Source organism: Ambystoma mexicanum, chromosome 10, assembly GCF_040938575.1.
Source record: "Ambystoma mexicanum isolate Mex_15411 chromosome 10, UKY_AmexF1_1, whole genome shotgun sequence".
Taxonomy (NCBI): domain Eukaryota; kingdom Metazoa; phylum Chordata; class Amphibia; order Caudata; family Ambystomatidae; genus Ambystoma; species Ambystoma mexicanum.
In genome coordinates, this window is record NC_090932.1 from 1544355862 (window position 1) to 1544376066 (window position 20205).

Sequence of the window (20205 nt, forward strand, 5' to 3'; positions counted from 1 at the left end):
CTTCATACAGATGGGTGGGAGCTAGCGTCAAGCTGACACATTGCATATTAAAGAGGTGTTTGGGTTTCCTGCCCTTTGTTAGTTCTTTGACCAGGCCTCTTCGCAGGTCTGCTTCAATTAACTCTCATCAGTATGTGCTGCCACCACACAGAACTATAATGGGCATGGCTTTTGATATTTAATTAATCTGGCCATGGCAGGTGGAAGGTGTTGCCTTCCCCCTTCCTCAGATGCCTTCATGTACTCCTGGCTGTCTCATATTCCAGCTAAATGTGACAGGGAGGACTGCGCCCCCCCAGAGTACACTTGACTATGTGTTTGTTGTGCGGCAAGCATAGGAAAATGTGTGTGGATTAGACCCACACATTTTCCGAGGTTGAACTACCATTATTCAATTTCTTACTGAAGAAATCAAAAAAGCCCAAGTGAGTGCACATACACTGTGCGGATGCTGAATTCCTCGCACATAAGATACACTAATACTATTGATAAAGTTAAAAGACAACATTAAAATATACAATACAGCAAGATCCAACATAAAAGAGATGGCAGTTACATCGGTTGATGCATTAAGAAAATGTGTCCAAGATCATTCAAATCTAACAAAACTTGTTGTGCAAAATATGCAATAGTGTAGACATTGAAGTGTATGCAAACTCTGCATGATAAGAGAACTACAATACTAAATAGTTCAAGTGCAAATAGTGCAAAGATCTAAACGTTCAAAACTGTGCAAACTCTGTATTGTAGAAGAGGTAAGGTACACACAATACATATTTTACTAATATTATAAAATCAACAAACTGCTTCATTCGCACAACATTAAATTTGGCTCCAGCACTAGGGAAGTAACTCAGTGTATTAAAAATCTATTCTTGCTAAGCTATGCCGGTTCTATAGCGTGACGTGATAAAACGCCGAATGTAGATTTTTGCAGATATTGAGGTATGTTTCATTATTTAATCCTCTGTCTGCAAGCTTCATTAGACTGGATCTTTTGGGCCAGGCTTGATAAAGGTAACTGGCTACGCGATATACAATGTCATAATCGCTTGTCTGCCTTATCGGGTTAAAGGCTTGATTCACATGGCACCCATTATGGGCATCGCAGATCGCTTTCAGATACCTGTATCGAATGGTGCAATATCCCTCACAAAAGAAAAGGAAATGACTTGCTGTTTCTTTTGTTAAACCATTCACATTCTTTTAGTTCTTGCTGGGTTCACGGCGGCGATGAACTCAGCAAGAACTAAAAGAATGTGAATCAGATCAATGGCTAATCATAAGCCCAGCACCGTTTGAATCCGGTTTCCCCGGCACGGCCGATCTACACCCATTGGTGTATCTTTTCACACCACCAGACCTAGGATTTCACCCAGGTCTTTTGACAGCATACAGCCTCACACGGTCGGACGATCTTACCCACGGACAGACTCCTCAACTAGTTTCTCCTGATGAAGGCCATAACAACTACAAGCTTCTACTAAGCCATTGTGGCCGAAACACAGCTGTGTTGATCACTTGTGGCACAGCTGTGAAAATACCCTTTGTTGTATGTTTCTAATTTTGTGTTGTGTACACTGTTTTTGTTTAAAACCACACCCGGGTTGAAGAACGGCCTCGGGCAGCACTGATCTGAGTTACTTTTGTCACCTACTTCGCATACTCATATGTGCTTGTTACTAGGGTACTCATCCTCTACATCCCGATGAGGGTGCACAACTGCACTTCCCTATATGTTTGTATTGAAATCTGTATCGCTTTCGTGCTTAGCGAAAGTTTGTAATAATTTAAGACATTGGTTTTTGAGATTGAAATAAATATGTCCAAAAACTGTGGATTTTTGTGAGGATCTTGCATCCTGATTATTTGTGTTATCAATATATGTACCCACCTGGGCATATCAGGACCCCTCATGGCGCCCTTTATTTTCTCTCCTTGTTCGTGAAGACTACACATGGCCTATTAGCACTTCAATCACCTGCATGGCCATAGCAACAGGGGTCCAGGGCCACGCCTTACGCTATGCCTGTCAGATGGCACAGTGTGAAAAGGATCAGCAGGCCATCATCAGGGAAGTGGTGCCTGGCAGTTCAGGCTGAAGGTCCCTTACTTCGAGGCGAGACAAAGATCTAGTTACCAGGTCAGCAGACACTGAATGAGATTCTGGGATAAGGATCCCGACACAGGTTTTGTCCCATATAAAGCAAAATGTGGATTTCCCGGCTGTGGAAGAAGAGGCTCGGAGATGGAAGATGTGTTGAGTAGATATGATCCGCCATCTTCATCGCAGATCCCAGCAATGAAACTGATACAGAATCTCTTATTCAGAGAATTTAACGATCCAGAGAGGTTCCGCCTTCCAAAATGTATGGCAAAGCAATGTCCCTTACAAGATGCCGAATTAGTAATAGCTCATGTTTTTTAATTGTGTATTTGTTTATAGGCTTATACCTAAACAATACAATAGAAAATCTATTCGATATCAAATACATCAATCAAAATCAAATATTCATATTTAAAAAAAAGTAATAAAAACATTAATACAGTTCAAAACATCAAACATATATCATTCAGTTTCATAAACTTTAAAAAGACAATCGCTCTAATTAATAAGGTTGTATAGACTGTGCTCACAAAACATATCGGAATTCAAAGAGTCTACATTGTGTACATACATGACAAATAATTCCTCCCTTTTTACTTTGAAGTGCAGAGATTTTATCATCAAGTGCTTTAGTGTTTCTGGGTTTCCATTGCAGAAGCGACATATCATAGTTTGCGTAGCACCTGTAATGCACAGAATCTCTTTAGTGTGTATAAGATTAAAACAAATTCTTTAAAAAGTATGCAAAACTCGGCGACCAGGACAATGATTTAAACAATTCGGTACACTTCCCCTTTTTTGTTTTCTAAATCAGAATACAGTTTGAATTTCTTTCTCGCATCAGAGGTGCCTCAGCAGTCCATTTCAAAGAGTTTCCTTTGTCAGGTTTTCCAGAGTAACATTATAAAATTCCATAATTTCTTCTTACAATTCGTATAACCACTAACACTAAAATCCTCTAGATGCTTCCCCATATCTCATGTTGAGGATTTTAAGAATCTATGTTATCCAATTTGAGGGATAAAGAAAGAATTGCAGAGAGGGGGCCGGGGGTGGGCCTTATAGACACTCTAGAAAAGAAGGCATGTGTGTCCTAAAGAAAGGGTATACAATCTCAAATATCTTTCTCATTCTCTACTTGACAGAGGGAGGAAAGATTACCTTTGCATACAATTGCTGAACACTGACTTGCAGTGTTTGCATTATCTGTGATTGTCTGCAATTGAGAGCATACAGTCACCATACATGCTAGTCTGGCAGTGAGCTAATGGTGTTCACATTAAAGCTATACTGATGCCCCCACATTGCAGTTGCTATGGCCTCTTTAACTAGGACATCCCATGGGAATGATGTAAACACAATCACGTATATAGGCAAGGTTTTCTAAGTGGGTGTAAAGCCCACCGACTGTACTTTCCCTGCACTGGCCAAGTGGCGCGAAATGTCACTGTGGGTCAGTGCTGAATGGAAATCCTAACTGCTGGTGCAAACTGTTAACTCATTATCTCCCTGGTGTGCCTTAAAGTTGGGAAGGCAGCGGGAAGGTGTTCATGTGGTGCGGCATTCTGTTGGTGATAAAGCACAGCCCAGACCAGACTGGAGTGAGATGCTGCCATAGGAGCAGGTTGACATCTGTCATTTGGGAAATTTGAATACAGTATGAATGAAGATTCCAACATACTTTCAGTGGGTACTTTCTTCACTGGAACACCCGTTGTCTGAAGTAATATTTCCAGCAAAGAGAAGATGCTCTATTTGATGATTGCCTTATTCGTGCCTGCTCTGGATATGTTGTGTCTTCAAATCTGCCTAGACGTCATCATTTATGTATGCACCATATAGCCAGCATGTTGTTTCTGCATGGTATGTGAGATAACACACCTCTGCAATGTACACAACCTCGTGGCTCTGTCACCTTCCATTCTGTGTTTAGTGAGGAATGGTCGAAAACCTGCCAGTCTCCCCAAACCTTGCCAGTCTAGGTTGGGTGTTGGGTTTTTCTTATGTGTGTGGTGCCGTGGAGGATCAGGGGTTCAATGCAGTCTGCATTAGTGAGGTGGATTGAATGTGCGTCTGTGGTTCTGTACAGTTTGTGTGTGGTGCTGTGGTTTGCGTAGTGTTGTGTTGTAACTGCCTTGTATTCTAAGTGCACTGTTTGTTGGAATGTGGTTTTGTTTGTGGAGCATGCACTTTGTAGTTTATGCATGTTGTTCTTAAGGTGCACCCAGGATCACACAATTAGTCAGAATAATACTCAATGATGGAGGGCTCAGGTTCACATCAAAACTGAGCTTTACTCAACAACGAATCAAAGCATAGAGGCATTGCATTCTCATAGCTCTTATATTTTCAACAATTACAAGCAAGATTTGTGCAAAAACTTTGTCAGCAATGACGTCACATTACACTTTCGATTTACAAAACCTAAGGGGAAGTGGGGTTCCATTGGTAGATAGCTATCTGATAGCTCCTCCTGTACCCATCCCACTATTGATAATACTTATACCACATCATTACAGGGATAGTTTATTGGTTGGTGCTTCCATCATAGGCATTGTGGCAAGGGGATTTCTTATTGGTTGGCATCTAGCTGACCAACAAAAGACACCTTGACAAGGCATCAAGATATGAGCGAGACATAAGTGGGGGAATAGACTTCAATGGTCTGCCATACTTCCAATTAAAGAATACTCCTAGTCATCCTGAGGCAATGAGGCTTTCCCTATCCTTTGTACTTGGCCGTGTGTGCCGTCTGGGGTCTGTGTGCGTGCTGAGGGAGTTCTGCAAGTGCCTTATCTATGGTTGGCTTGTAATGAATAGTCAGTGTTTGCCACAGCTGAATCACGTATTAGGGTACCGTGTTTGAGAGTGGATTTCCCTCTATTTATTGAGGTTTTAGCTAATTCTAACGTACATGTTGTGTTCTTTGATGCCACTTGGGACACTATTAAGTTAGTTCCTATAAAGTCTTTTTGCTTACTGGTGTTATGCACCTGGATTTCAATGGTTGTTTGTACTCTTATCAAAATTGATTCACTTCGAAGTCTACCACTTCTTGTCCTGAGAACCATTATCTAATGCCTGCATTCCGTTCATCTATTACTTCTTTTCTTGTTCCTGACCTTGGCTCTGGCTGTGAGCTACTGCTTTGGCTCTACTTGAGTTTCTACAATACATGTGTTCTTGTAAATTCAGCATCTTGAGTTCGGAGGCCTTGCTACTTCTGAGACTTGCTGTGGCCTCTGCCGTGGGAAAATAGCTGCACTCCTGTCTTCCTATCTCCATTTGGAGACCTATAGCCGCAACTATTCACCCTGCATGCCTGCCATATGATGGTTTCCCTGCCTGTGTAATCCGCATATTACCTACCTATAATTCAACTGCCCTATCAGTGTAGTCAGTCCCTTTCTTGGTACACAGGAACGTCCTGCCTCTTTCTACGATGTTGCACTATTTATACTGCACACTATTTGTGGATCCTAAAAATAACTTTTAGTCCTTACTTGTGTTACACAATCTAACTAATTCTTTGTGGCAGTTTGCATGTACGTTCACTTTTGTTAAGCATATTGCTTCATGGAGCTCAGTTTAAGTCAAATCGTCAACCACTCCTAGATTTATGGGGTGGTATGGCTGTCTCAGTTTAAAACGTTTCTCGCCCATACGGTAGTGGGGCGGGCCAGGGCAGAAGGTAGTAATGCCGTATTCACCTGTGTCATCACATTTTGCTATGCATGTTATGTTATGATATTAAGATTTACATTGTCTTGTGCTTTGTGAGCTGTGTGGGCTGTGTTTCTTAGTACAGGCATTGGGAAGTGCTATGTGTGTTGTGAGGTACGTGCAGTGTGTGCACCGTGAAGTTAGGGCATGGATACTGCTCGACACTTGGATGGGTCTTTGAGGAGTCAACGTTAGGTGCATACTTGCTCAGAGTTGCAAACAAGTCTCTCTATTGACCAGAGTTGTCTTGCCTAGAAGAGCCCTTCTGATCCTGACACATCTGTGCAATTGTTTGTGACAATCCTTGTCATATTCAGGCACCTCCTGGAATGAAGTGCACTATGAATCTGGTCACACATAGTGAGCCTGTGATAATCCTCTTTGTGCAGAGGTCTATGCTGCAGATTCCTCCCTGTCCCCACACCTGTTGCACATTCTTTGGGATCCTACTGTCTATTAGGTCCAATCCCCTGGTCTCCGCATAGAAACCTCTGGGTATTAAGCGCGTTATAAATAACCTATCATATCATCTCATCTCATAGTCTCCGAGGAGATCTTCCCTTGCCCTGGCTGTTCTCTAGAGGAGGATAGCTGAGGGGCATCATGCTCGCCTTTGAAGTCAGACGACACAGAGCAACACCGGTTCGATCCCCTATCATATCATATATAGCGTGTGACCTTGTAGTATGTGAACAGATTATGTAATTAATTACAGACACAAACCACTGGCTAATATAACTAGCAAAGCCTAAAAGCATACTAAGGGACAAATCAAAATAAATGACATCTCTGAGAATTGCAAATGGTGCGTTCTCCAGAATTGCCCAGTTATGAATTAGTCAAAGGCCCCTTTATTTACAAAGGTGACCTGCATATTGATGGGGGCGCAGCATGCACATGATGGGAGGGCTGGGTTATGCTGACATCAACAGGGCTGGCCGTAATTCCTCATGACAGCGATTAAAGGGCCTGTAATGAAGAATCGACTAATGCAATATAAATCCAGAGGTACCCATGCGGAAGGAATAGACGGGGGGATGCAGACTGCTGAACAAGTCATTTCTGACCCTGACCTGCATGTATTGTTAACTGGTACAGTCATGGTGTGGACCTCTGCTGTCCCACTTACATGTCTATCCCTCAAACAGGGATAGAAATGCTTTTATCTACTTTTAGCATTTCACAATTGTAGGACCTTTAAGAGCCTGTCGCTGTGAAATGGGCTCCCAGCACCCCTGTGGCTCCTAGGTAGCTTGTCATCCATTACCTAAAATATGGAAGGGGCCGGGCCAGCGCATCATTTGAGCTGCAGCATGGCCCGCTGGAAATGCGCAGGTCAGCTTCGTGGATAAGGTGACATGATAATTTCCCAAAATTGTGCACCTTAAAAAAGAGCACGTCCTCTGTGCTATTTTTAGATGTTCCCATTTTTGAGAATTAGGCTCAAAGTATTGGGAATTAGGAAGGACCAGCAAGGTGTGAATCAAGGAAAGATGGCATGGAGTGAATCAAGAAAGCACAGCAAAGAATGAATCAAAGAAGCATAGAAATGAGTGAATCAAGGAAGCACAGCAAGGGGTGAATCAAGGAAGCACAGCAAGGTGCTAATCAAGGAAGCACAGCAAGGTGCTAATCAAGGAAGCACAGCAAGGTGTGAATCAATGAAGACAAGCAAGGTCCTAATCAAGGAAGCAAGGTGTGAATCAAGGAAGCACAGCAAGGTGTGAATCAAGGAAGCACAGCAAGGTGCAAATCAAGGATGCACCCAAGGTGTGTAGCAAGGAAGCAAAGCCAGGTATGCATAAATTAAACCCAGCCAGGCGCGAATCAAGAACGAACAGCATGGCATGAATTAAGGAAGCACAGCAAGGTGCAAATTAAGGGAGCAAAGCAAGGTGTGAATCAAGGAAACGCAGCCAGATGCGATTCAAGGAAACACAGCAAGGCGTGAATCAAAGAAGCACAGGAGAACTGCATCAAGGAAGCATAGCAAATTGTGAATCAATGATGAACAGCAAGGTGTGAAACAAGGAAGCACAGCAAGGTGTGAATCAGGGGTATACAGCAATGTATGACTCATGAGCACAGCAAGGTGTGAATCAAGGATGCACAGCAAGGTGTGAATCAAGGAAGCATAGCAAGGTTTGAATCAAGGAAGCACACTAAGGTGTGAATCAAGGAAACACAGCAAGGTGTGAATCATAGATGCACAGCAAGGTGTGAATCAAAGAATTACAGGAAGGTGTGACTCAATGCTGCACAGAAAAGTGTAAATCAAGGAAACACAGCAATGTATGGCTCATGAGCACAGCAAGGTGTGAATCAAGGAAGCACGGCAAGGTGTGAAACAAGGATGAACAGCAAGGAGTGAATTAGGGAAGCACAGCAAGGTGTGAATCAAGGATGAACAGCAAGGTGTGAAGCAAGGAAGCACGGCAAGGTGTGAAACAAGGATGAACAGCAAGGAGTGAATTAGGGAAGCACAGCAAGGTGTGAATCAAGGATGAACAGCAAGGTGTGAAGAAAGGAAGCACAGCAAGGTGTGACACAATGATTCACAGAAAGGTCTGAATCAAGGAAACGCGGCAAGGTGTGAATCAAGGGTGACCAGCAAGGTGTGAATCAAGAAAACACAGTAATGCATGACTCAGGAGAGCACAGAACGGTACGAATGATGGATTAACAGCAAGATTTGAAGGGAGGATGAACAGCATGGTGTAAATCAAGGATGAAAAATAAGGTGGGTATCAAGGGACCACAGAATTATATCAATCAAGAAATCAAAGCAGCGTGTTTATCAAGGAAGCCAGAAAGGTGTGAAGAAAGCAATGTGTTAAGCAGGGACTGAAGGGTGTGAATCAATGAAGCATAGAAAGGTTTCCAGTAAGAAGGTCCAGCAAGGTGTGAATAAAGGAAACACAGCAAGGTATCAATCACAGCAGCAGAGCAAGGTGCAACTCAACACAGCAATGTGTGAATCAAGGAAACACAGCATGGTGAGACTCAAGCAAGCACAGAGAGGTATGAATCAAGGAAGCACAGCAAGACGTGAATCAAGGAAGGACATCAATGTATGACTCAAGGAAGCACAGCAAGGTGTGAAGCAAGGAATCATGGCAGAGTGTGACTCGGGGAAATACAGCAAGGTGTGAATCAAGAAAACACAGCAATGTATGACTCAAGAGAGCACAGCAAAGAGTGAATCAAGGATGATCAGCAAGGTGTGAATCAAAGATAATCAGTAAGGTTGGAATCAAGGAAGCACAGTGAGGAAATAAGGGCTCCAGGCAGCAGTGATGAAGAAACAGTAATTTATTTCATTACAGCGACAGCGGCCTATGAGAGCCGAGTGCCAACATGGCTCTCTCCCTGCAGTCTGAACTGTGACCCATCAACATTCTTAGAATAACATTCTTAGAACTTAATGAGCTCATAGTGCAGCTCAATGCTTAACTAGGATCTGGTAATACATGTTCATGAACTTGTTTTAACTTACACTTACATCATAACACATCTCATCCCTTATCTGCATACAGCTGTTTACTCCACATAATAATCCTTAAACCAGCTGGGTTTGTTCTTGACTCTATTTGAATGTGTCTCTGCTGCAGACCTTGAATTGTTGTCATCCTTGGAACACTTGTCTATGACACTAGAGTCTCTGATACTGTTATTAGCAAATTCACCATTGTCATGTTCACCATTGTCATGTTTATCATGTGCATTGTCCTTCATGCATTCTGGACATTTCACAATTCTGGACATTGACCAACACTCCCCCCCTTCTACAATTACTACATTGTTTCTTACTGCAGATATTTTCTTGGGACCAATGTATTTGCTTTCTACACATTTGGGAGTGAATCTAGGGTTCTTTATGAGAATACAATCTCCCACTTTCCAGGTATTACTTTTGACACTCTTGTCCTCATCAAATCTTTCTTTGTACACATCCTGTGCTTCTTTGATGAGAGTCATAATTCTCTCGCGATCAATGTTGGAACTCTTGACTAAGTCCATCCACCCTGGACATAGTTTTGTTCCAGGTTGTCTCCCTTTCAATGACATGAACGGAGATACATTTGTAACTGAGTGTGGTGTGGTACAGTAGTTCCATATCATTTCTCTTACTACACCAAACCATCTTAGATTAGAAGCCATGGCCAATTGCAAACCACCCTTTATGAACCTATTGGCTCTCTCAACGAGGCCGTTGGCCCTTGGATGATATAAAGCAGTTCTAGTGTGTCTGATGCAAAATTTCTTCAAGAAAGTTAACATCCTTTCAGAACAGAATTGTACTCCGTTATCAGTGATTAATTCTGTCGGGAAACCCTCCCTGTAAAACACTTACTCGAAGAATAACACCATCTCTGCAGTGGTTGCCTCACGCAAAGCCTTCCATTCAATCCATTTGGAATGGTAGTCTACTAACACAACAATGTATTTATACCCATTGTCAAGGTTTTGTAATGGTCCTATCAAATCAACTGCAACTTTTTGCCATGGTTCACTCGGTACTTTGACAGGATTTATTGGTACTTCTCTAACCATCTTGGTCTTGTCACTCTTAACACACTCTCTACAACCCCTAACACACTTCTCTGCATCGCTGTCAATCCCGGGCCACCAGAAATATTGCCGCAAATATCTCTTTGTTCCTCCCATGCCCAGGTGACCTTGATGTGCTATATTTACTAAATGAGATCTGACTCCACTGGGGGGTATTATCCTATTTCCTTTTCTAAGTTTACATCCGTCCTCAGACATACTTAACTCGTCCTTCACACCAAAATATCTGTCAAACTCTTTTCCCACAATATTCTTGTGAGGCCATCCTTCTCTGGTCCAAATCATAACTTGATTCAATATTAAATCCTCCTCACCAGCTCTTATCCACATCTCTTTATCAATGGCATCATGCTCAATTTCTGCAATGCTCACATCTTGAAATTCAGGTGCTCCCTCCAATTCACCATCACACACAGGTAATCTGGATAAAAAATCTGGTACCACATTCTCCCTCCCGGGAATGTAACACACCTTGAAATTATAACCCAAGAGTTCTACCATCCACCTCGAAACTCTTGGAGACCCTTTGGCCCACTCAGAACCGTTCATCAATTGAACCAAAGGCTTGTGATCTGATCTGACAATAAAAGGTCGACCCCATAGAAAGAACTTGAAGTGCGTGACTGCCCAAAATACTGCTAGTGCCTCTCTTTCAATGACCGAGTAATTTTTTTCTGCTCCTCTAAGTGGCCTGGATGCAAATGCAATTGTGTATTCAGTTTTACCTGAGTCAAACTGTGTCAAAACTGCTCCTAAGCCAAGGGTACTAGCATCAACTGAAAGCAACGTTTTCCTGCCAGACATGAATCCACTTAAGGATGGGGCCTTGACTATACAATCTTTGATTTGCTTCCTGACACTCTTTGGACCATGTGTACTTCACGTTCTTTTTTAGTAACTCCCTCAATGGAGATGAGATGGATGCAAAGCCATTCACAAATTTATGGTAATATTCCGCTAGTCCCATGAAAGAACGTAGTTGGTCCTTGTCTTGGGGCTGAGGAGTATTACTAATACTTTCTATGAGTGACTTTTTGGGAGAAATACCTTCTTTCGAAACTTTGTGTCCCAGATACTCCACTTCCTCAACACTTATTTTACATTTGCTTCTTTGGACCGTTAACCCAGCCTCTTTCAGTCTGCATAGTACTGCCCTAAGTACTCTGTCATGCTCATGCTCATTACTTGCAAAAATCAGAATGTCATCTTGAAACACCTTAACATTTTCCAACCCTTTTAACACTTCCTCCATCACCTTTTGGAACACAGATGCGGCCAAGGCCAACCCAAATGGCATGCGATTGTATTTATAAGTGCCTTCAGGTGTGATAAAGGCAGTGAGATGTTGCGATTCTCGGGAAAGGGGAACTTGGTGATAGGCAGCATAGAGATCAATGACAGAGAACAATTTGGGTTTGCCAAGAGTGGAGAGTGTCTCGGAAATGTTGGGTAGGGGATGTCTCTCCACCAGAATATTGTGATTAAGACTGCGCAAATCTACACAGAGTCTTAATTTACCATTATTTTTGGCCACTAAGACAATGGGGGACAACCACTCTGTGGCCTCAACAGGTTCAATGACACCCTTATCTACTAAGTTATCGAGTTCACTGCGTAGTTGCGCTCTCATGTTTAACGGCACATGTCTCACTTTATGAACAATAGGCTGAGATTCTTTCTTTAGTCTAATATGATGTTCAAAGTTCTTGAGTCTGCCCAGACCTTCGGTGAAGACCTCTGGGAACTCTCTTGACCACATATCATCAATCTCGGCAATGGTGACAGGCTCAATGGCACTAGCTTGCACCCTGACTCTCAACTTCCTTTGTTCCTCCCAACCTAAAAGGGAGGCTCCCTTTCTTGCAACCAAAATGTCAGCTATGCATTCTCCACCTCTGTATTGCACACTTGCAGTAAACTGTCCCAGCATCTCAATAGGGGATTCCGCATAGCCGCAGGGCCGAATTCTTGGTGGATCCAGCATTGATTCATCCTTTTTTAGAACATATTTAAATGTCTCTTTAGAAATGATGGTCCATGGGGAACATGTGTCAACTTTCATGAGTATTTCTTGACCATCAATTACAAAAACATCTGTTGGACCTTTGCTGTCTCCTCCTCCAATGGTCGAAATCTCGAAGACATGTCTGGGTTTGTCTTGCGAGGAGTATACCTCCTGTATGTTGTAAGCTGAGTGAGCACCTTCTTCTTGGTTGTCTCTGGTTTCTAAGAGATTTATTGATGACCTCTTGCATACATTAGCGAAATGTCCTCTGGTCCTACACTTGAAACATTCAGCATTCCTTGCTGGGCACGAAGGGTAATTCGGACCATGCTTGACACTGCCACATCTGGTACACTTCGCACCCCATGTTCCTTTCCTGCTTGTATTGACATTAAGTCCCTTCCTGTGATCAACTGCGCACACAGCTTGGGTACTCTGTTTGTCAGACTTCAGTTCTTTGACATATTGTGAGGTTTGTTCTATGCTTCTGGCTAGGTCCACTGCTTCATCCAACTTCATGTCTTTTGCCAACAATTTCTCCTGTATCCTAATATTATTTGTACACCTCACTAACTGATCTCTAATTAACGAGTCAGATAGATGTTCGAATTCACAGGAGTGGCTTAATGTTCTTAATGAGGCTATGTATGATTCCACGGATTCTGAGGACTCCTGTGTACGCTGAAAGAACTTGTGCCTCTCGAATGTAACATTTTCTTTAGGCTCAAAATGATCCTTGAGTTTAATCGCAAGGGCATATTCATCTGTGTCCTCCGCTTCACCAGCTTGTGCACTGCCTAACCCATCAAACACTGCACGGCCTTCCACACCAAGATTGTGAAGTAATAATGCCTTTTTGCGAGTTGAGCTGAATCTCTCTCCTCCCATTGCCACCAGGTAGTTTTCAAACATGTCTTTCCACCTGTCCCACCTAACTTGGGGGCGTCCAGGTTCATTCAAAAATGACATTGGCGGAGGTATTGAAGCTGCCATGTCTTAAGCGGTAAAAAAAGGTGGTAAAGAGTGGGCTTGCTGGATGCAACCAATAGACTCTGGATCAGTTCAAGTATGCCCAATGGATGCACAGACTGAGCAGTGACAGTGCTGTGCTATGCAGACAAAGGGATCAGTCTTGTATGAGTATAATCCCTTGTGTATGATGTCACAATCCTCCTTGCATCAGTCTGAATTGGAACGTGATGGCTGCTCATCCACAGAATGGATACATGTCATAATGGCTGGCTCCTGAAACTTGCCAGAACTGCATGGGCAGGTTGCTCAGCAACGATAATGTCAATGCTAGGGAGGCCACGCCCACTTCCTTGCTCAGTGACTAGTGCTCGAGCCGGGGATCCTTGAAAGTAAACACTGTTGCTTTGAGACAGAGTCAATACAGTAATGGGGAAGGCAAGATTACACCCCCAGGGGACGCGCCTGCTGGCCTGTTGTTCCGCTCCTCCTGACCTTCCTGCAGCGTCCGCTGTCGCACGGGAGTGTGGAATAATGCAGGCCGTGCTATGACGAGACTTCAAAGGAGTAGGGAGACACTGCTGAGAGCCATCCTCGTCGCCAATGAGGAAATAAGGGCTCCAGGCAGCAGTGATGAAGAAATAGTAATTTATTTCATTACAGCGACAGCGGCCTATGAGAGCCGAGTGCCAACATGGCTCTCTCCCTGTAGTCTGAACTGTAACCCATCAACATTCTTAGAATAAGATTCTTAGAACTTAATGAGCTCATAGTGCAGCTCAATGCTTAACTAGGATCTGGTAATACATTTTTATGAACTTGTTTTAACTTACACTTACATCATAACACACAGCAAGGTATTAATCAAGAGACCACAGAGTTTTGTAAATCAGGGAGCTACGGCAACATGTGAAACAAGGAAGCACAGCAAGGTGTGAGCAAAGCAATGTGTTAAGCAAGCACAGCAAGGTATACATTATTGTAACACAGTAAGGTGTGACTCAAGCAAACACAGCAATGTGTGAATCAAGGCAACACATCAAGGTGTGACTAAAGGAAGCACAGCACGGTATAAATTTACAGTAGCACAGGTGTGACTCAAGCAAACACAGCAATGTGTAAATCAAGGAAACACAGCAAGATGTGACTCAAGCAAGCACAAAGAGGGGTGAATCAAGGAAGGACACCAATGTATGACTCAAGATAGTACAGCAAGGTGTGAATCAAGTAAGCAGCAACAACAGTAAGCTGTGACTCTGGGAAGCTCAGAAAGCGGTGACCCAAGGCAGCACAGCAATGTATGAATCATGGATGCACGGAAAGTGTGAATCAAGCAATCAAGGCAGGGTGTGAATCCACGAAAGCATGGCACAGTGTGAATCAAGGAGGCACAGCACGATGTAAACCAAACTATCCAGGAAGCAGAACAAGGTGTGAATCAAGGAAGCACAGCAAGGTGTGACTTAAGGAAGCAAAGCAAGGCGTGCATAAAATAAGATGGTGAACAAGTAAAGTGGGATGTAAATCACAGAAGCACACGAAGGTGTAAATCAAGGAAGCACATAAATGTATACAGGCTACAGCAAGGAAGGACAGCATGGTCGGAATCAAGGTAGCACAGAAAAGTGTGAATCAAGGAAGCACATGAGGGTGTGAATAAAGCAATCTATTAAGCACGGTGTGAATCGAGGGAGCACTGCAAGGTGTTAATCAAGCAAACACACCAATGTGTAAATCAACAAAGCACAGTGAGATGTGAATCGTGCAAGCACAACTAGGTGTGAATGAAGCAAGCACATTGTTTGAATTGGACACACACAGCAAAGTGTGAACCAGGAAAAGCTACAATGTGTGAATCAAGGTAGCCCTGCAAAGTGTGAATTAAGGAAGCACAGCAAAGTGTAAATAAAATAAGGTGTTTATTTATTTATGTATTGGTCATTTAGCTAATAAAATATATTCTGACCACAAAAACATTTCAAAACACACAATTAATTTAACATTTCAATTCTTAAATCCATAAAAAGATTTAAAAAATATTAGCCAACCCAATCAGCCTCACACAAAAATAGAGTACAATAGAATAAAATGAATTACGATGAAGTACCTTACAGTAAAGTGCATTAAGAAAAAGTGCATTTACATAAAGTGCATTAAGATAAAGTGCATGAAAGTGGGGAGCATTTATTATGAAAGTTTGTCCAACTGCATGCTGTCCAAGAAACTGAAGGCAAGTCCCACACCAGAGAGAATACAACCTGCTAAGGAAGAAAGGCCCAGGTCAATCTTGTAAGGACAACACATCAAAGTTTAAATCGCATACACAGATGAGCGCAACGGCAAAGGACTCTTGTACAAGCAGAATCTTATAAAGAAATCCAGCGTTACTTATGGCACAACATATACAGTAGAAACCCGCGTGGCTGATTGGTGTGCGCCTATACATGATCCGCCTGCTCCATAAGAGATACCAGGTCATTGGTTCCAGCCCAGTCCGTCTGTCTTCCATCATGTGGGTGCTGGAGTGATCTTCTTCTCTCACGTCGACGGTCAAGGAACAAATTAACTATAGTCCTATCACATTGCTACTTTGTCATTATGTTTTGCACCTGACCGACTTTAGGGCTGGCTCAAAGGAGGTTCTGGGCCACTCTGACCTTCACACATCTCACTCACTGCCTTTTGCGCTATCCGGCTCCAAGGTCTCCACCCTCGTTTTGAACTATAATTTATCCCTCCCAGCACCTCGCAATACAAATCACATGGTTGCATTTCAAAGACATACAAATGGGCCTCATTAGGAGTGTTGCGGTAAGGCACAACGGCGCTGGTAGTGCTACCAGCGCCGTTGTTGCCATGCCGCAACATTCCGAGTCTGCTCGCAGGTGCCGCTCTGGACGTATGGTCAGACCAGATGTGCAGAGTGGCACCCGCAAGCAGACAAGGATGGTAGCAACGGTACAGTTATGAACGGTAACGCAGCTATCATCTTCCCCATTCCCATTGAGCCCTATGGGAGCTCAAATGGGAATGGGGATGTACTGGGTCCGGGTCCCGCGAAAGGGAATTACCGGGCCCTCCAAGGTCGGAATGGGCTGGGAAGTCCCCTTTGGCAGGACCTGGCCCCGGGTTTGGGGGTAGTCATGCCCTTACTAAGGGCATGGCTACCTCCAAACTCGTAATGAGGCCCAATGTCTCGCAATTTTGGCCTAATGCATGCACTCCCGCATTTGCAGCACACGCCATGTCTCTTAACTACAATTACTAACACCTATTCAAACATAGCAATGTTGCTCACGCTCTGCGCTACACTATGTGGGTTGTTTATATTTTATTATATTGAGGTGGGTTCCTTTATATTAGGGGGTGGTCTTTTCACTTTCTACCCTCCCCTTGACTTATCATAGTGTTTTGAATGCATCTCCTCTTCACTATAAAGTTCTTAGGGGGGTGGGACAGGGCTGTCCCCTTCCCAACATTCCCCCCTTTTGTTACTTCTACAGTAACTAACTTCGTAATACCTCTGCGCTCCTGCTACCTTCTCTCTGCTTCCACATATGGCTGAGTTCCCTTTATTGGCACCCAGGCCCTACACACTGACCGCAAACTCTCCCCCTATGTGCATACTTCTCAGGTGAGCAAATCATATAGATGCATCCCCTCTACCCCACTAGGTCCATACAAACCTCGGGGTAATTTTCTAGATCAGGGGGTGGGATAATGATAGTATGGTATAAACGGTCAACTTCGTCTCAATACGGGAGAGGACACATTGAATACTTCAGACCACACTGTGGGATATCATTATGTGCTTTGCTATCTTTTGTCTTGCAAGATGCTTTTGGAACCCCAATTGATACCATCATTCTTGCGCTATTGGGTGCCGCACTAGCACAACATCGAAGGCCTGATTGGCAGGTGCAGAAGATGACTAGGGCGAACACGATAATGGCAATCAACATCTTCAAGATTGCTCTGAGCCAAGATGGGGCCCAATTGAATGTCAAAGTAAACCAATCCCTGTCCTGTATTCCCCCCTTCTTCTTCATGCGAACACCCAGGCAATGGACAGCTTCAATGATGTGGGAAAACAATGCATTCTCTGTGTCCTCTGGAGGCACAAATGTGCAGCAGGAATCGCCAAATGTACTGCAAACCCCCCTTCCATTGCTGTTAACAGGTCCAACACATATCGGTTTTGCATCGTCATAAGTCTTAATGCACGCAACTCATCCTTGAACACATTGAACCCGTTATCTGTATCCTTTGCGAGCTGGGCCAGCTCCCATCTCACGATCTGCAACCATTTGGCATTTGCTGTGGCCTGCACTCCTGGCAAAAGTAAGGAGTGAAGAGCTTGAATTCTTCTGGTATTTCAGCAAGCAATACTAACAGGGTAATTCATAGAATTTCGCAGAAAAGTTTCGCAAGCGGCTGGCGCAGAGTGTCCGCGTGCGATTGTCTGCGGAAGGCGCGTGCGCTAAAACCGATTTCCGCGCACAGCGTATTCATGGATTTTAGGCTCCCAAACCAGCCGTGGTGCAGAGTATCGCAGCGACCCTGCAGCAGCGCCAGTAACGCCCCAAAGAACGCCCTCGCGCAAGGAAAAGCCATCAAAATCGCTAAATCATCGCAAAGGGCTGCGCTAACCCTGGACCAGTTTACAGGGCTGCCAAACAAGGAACGCAAAGGGGGTAATGTTTATATCAGGGGTATGCGGGAAGTTTTACACGCGATTGGCCAGGGTACGTGTATTACAGGGGTACGCGGGAAGTTTTACACGCGATTAGCCAGGGTACGTGTATTACAGGGGTACGCGTGAAGTTTTACACGCGATTAGCCAGGGTACGTCTATTACAGGGGTACGCGGGAATTATCACACGCGATTTGGCTGGGTACGTGTATTACAGGGGTACGCGGGAAGTTTTACACGCGATTATCCAGGGTACGTGTATTACAGGGGTACGCAGGAATTATCACACGCGATTTGGCTGGGTACGTGTATCACAGGGGTGCGCGGGAATTATACCACGCGATTTGGCCGGGTACGTGTATTACAGGGGTGCGCGGGAAGTTATACACGTGATTAGGCTGGGTGGGTCCTCACAGGTGTTCCCTGTACACCCTCCACGGCCCCTGCAGGCAGCCCACAAAACAGGGGACTACCCTGCACACCTGCTCATGTCCCCCAGCACCCCCACCCCCCAGCACAGTGGGCCACCCTCCACCAGGCCCCCACTCATGCACCCCTTGCACCCCCAGCCCCCAGCACTGTGGGCCACCCTCCACCAGGCCCCCACTCATGTCCCCTTGCACCCCCACCCCCCAGCAGTCATGGGGCACCCTCCACCAGGCCCCCACTCATGTCTCCCACCACCCCCACCCCCCAGCCACCATGGGCAGCCTCCAACAGGCCCCCACTCATGTCTCCCACCACCCCCACCCCCCAGCCACCATGGGCAGCCTCCACCAGGGCCCCACCCATGTCTACCACCACCCCCATCCCCCAGCAGTGCAGGGGCAGCCTCCACCAAGCCCCCACTCATGTCTCCCATCCCCCACCCCCCAGCACTGAAGGGCAGCCTCCACCAGGCCCCCACTCATGTCCCCTATCACCCCCACCCCCCAGCCACCAGGGGCAGCCTCCACCAGGCCCCCACTCATGTCCCCTATCACCCCCACCCCCCAGCAACCATGGGCAGCCTCCACCAGGCCCCCACTCATGTCTCCCACCCCCCACCCCCCCCAGCACTGAGGGGCACACTCCACCAGGCCCCCACTCATGTCTCCCACCACCCCCACCGCCCAGCAGTGCAGGGGCAGCCTCCACCAGGCCCCCACTCATGTCCCCTATCACCCCCACCCCCAGCCACCAGGGGCAGCCTCCACCAGGCCCCCACTCATGTCCCCTATCGCCCCCACCCCCCAGCCACCATGGGCAGCCTCCCACCCATGTCTACCACCACCCCCACCCCCCAGCATTGCAGGGGCAGCCTCCACCAGGCCCCCACTCATGTCTCCCACCACCCACCCCCCCAGCACTGAGGGGCAGCCTCCACCAGGCCCCCACTCATGTCCCCTATCACCCCCACCCCCCAGCCACCAGGGGCAGCCTCCACCAGGCCCCCACTCATGTCCCCTATCACCCCCACCCCCAGCCACCATGGGCAGCCTCCACCAGGCTCCCACCCATGTCTACCACCACCCCCACCCCCCAGCAGTGCAGGGGCAGCCTCCACCAGGCCCCCACTCATGTCTCCCACCACTCCACCCCCCAGCCACCATGGGCAGCTTCCACCAGGGCCCCACCCATGTCTACCACCACCCCACCCCCCCAGCAGTGCAGGGGCAGCCTCCACCAGGCCCCCACTCATGTCCCCTATCACCCCCACCCCCCAGCCACCATGGGCAGCCTCCACCAGGCCCCCACTCATGTCTCCCACCCCCACCCCCCAGCACTGAGGGGCACACTCCGCCAGGCCCCCACTCATGTCTCCCACCACCCCCACCGCCCAGCAGTGCAGGGGCAGCCTCCACCAGGCCCCCACTCATGTCCCCTATCACCCCCACCCCCCAGCCACCATGGGCAGCCTCCACCAGGCCCCCACTAATGTCCCCTATCACCCCCACCCCCCAGCCACCAGGGGCAGCCTCCACCAGGCATCCACTCATGTCCCCTATCACCCCCACCCCCCAGCAGTGCAGGGGCAGCCTCCACCAGGCCCCCACTCATGTCTCCCACCACCCCCACCCCCCAGCCACCATGGGCAGCCTCCACCAGGCCCCCACCCATGTCTACCACCACCCCCACCCCCCAGCAGTGCAGGGG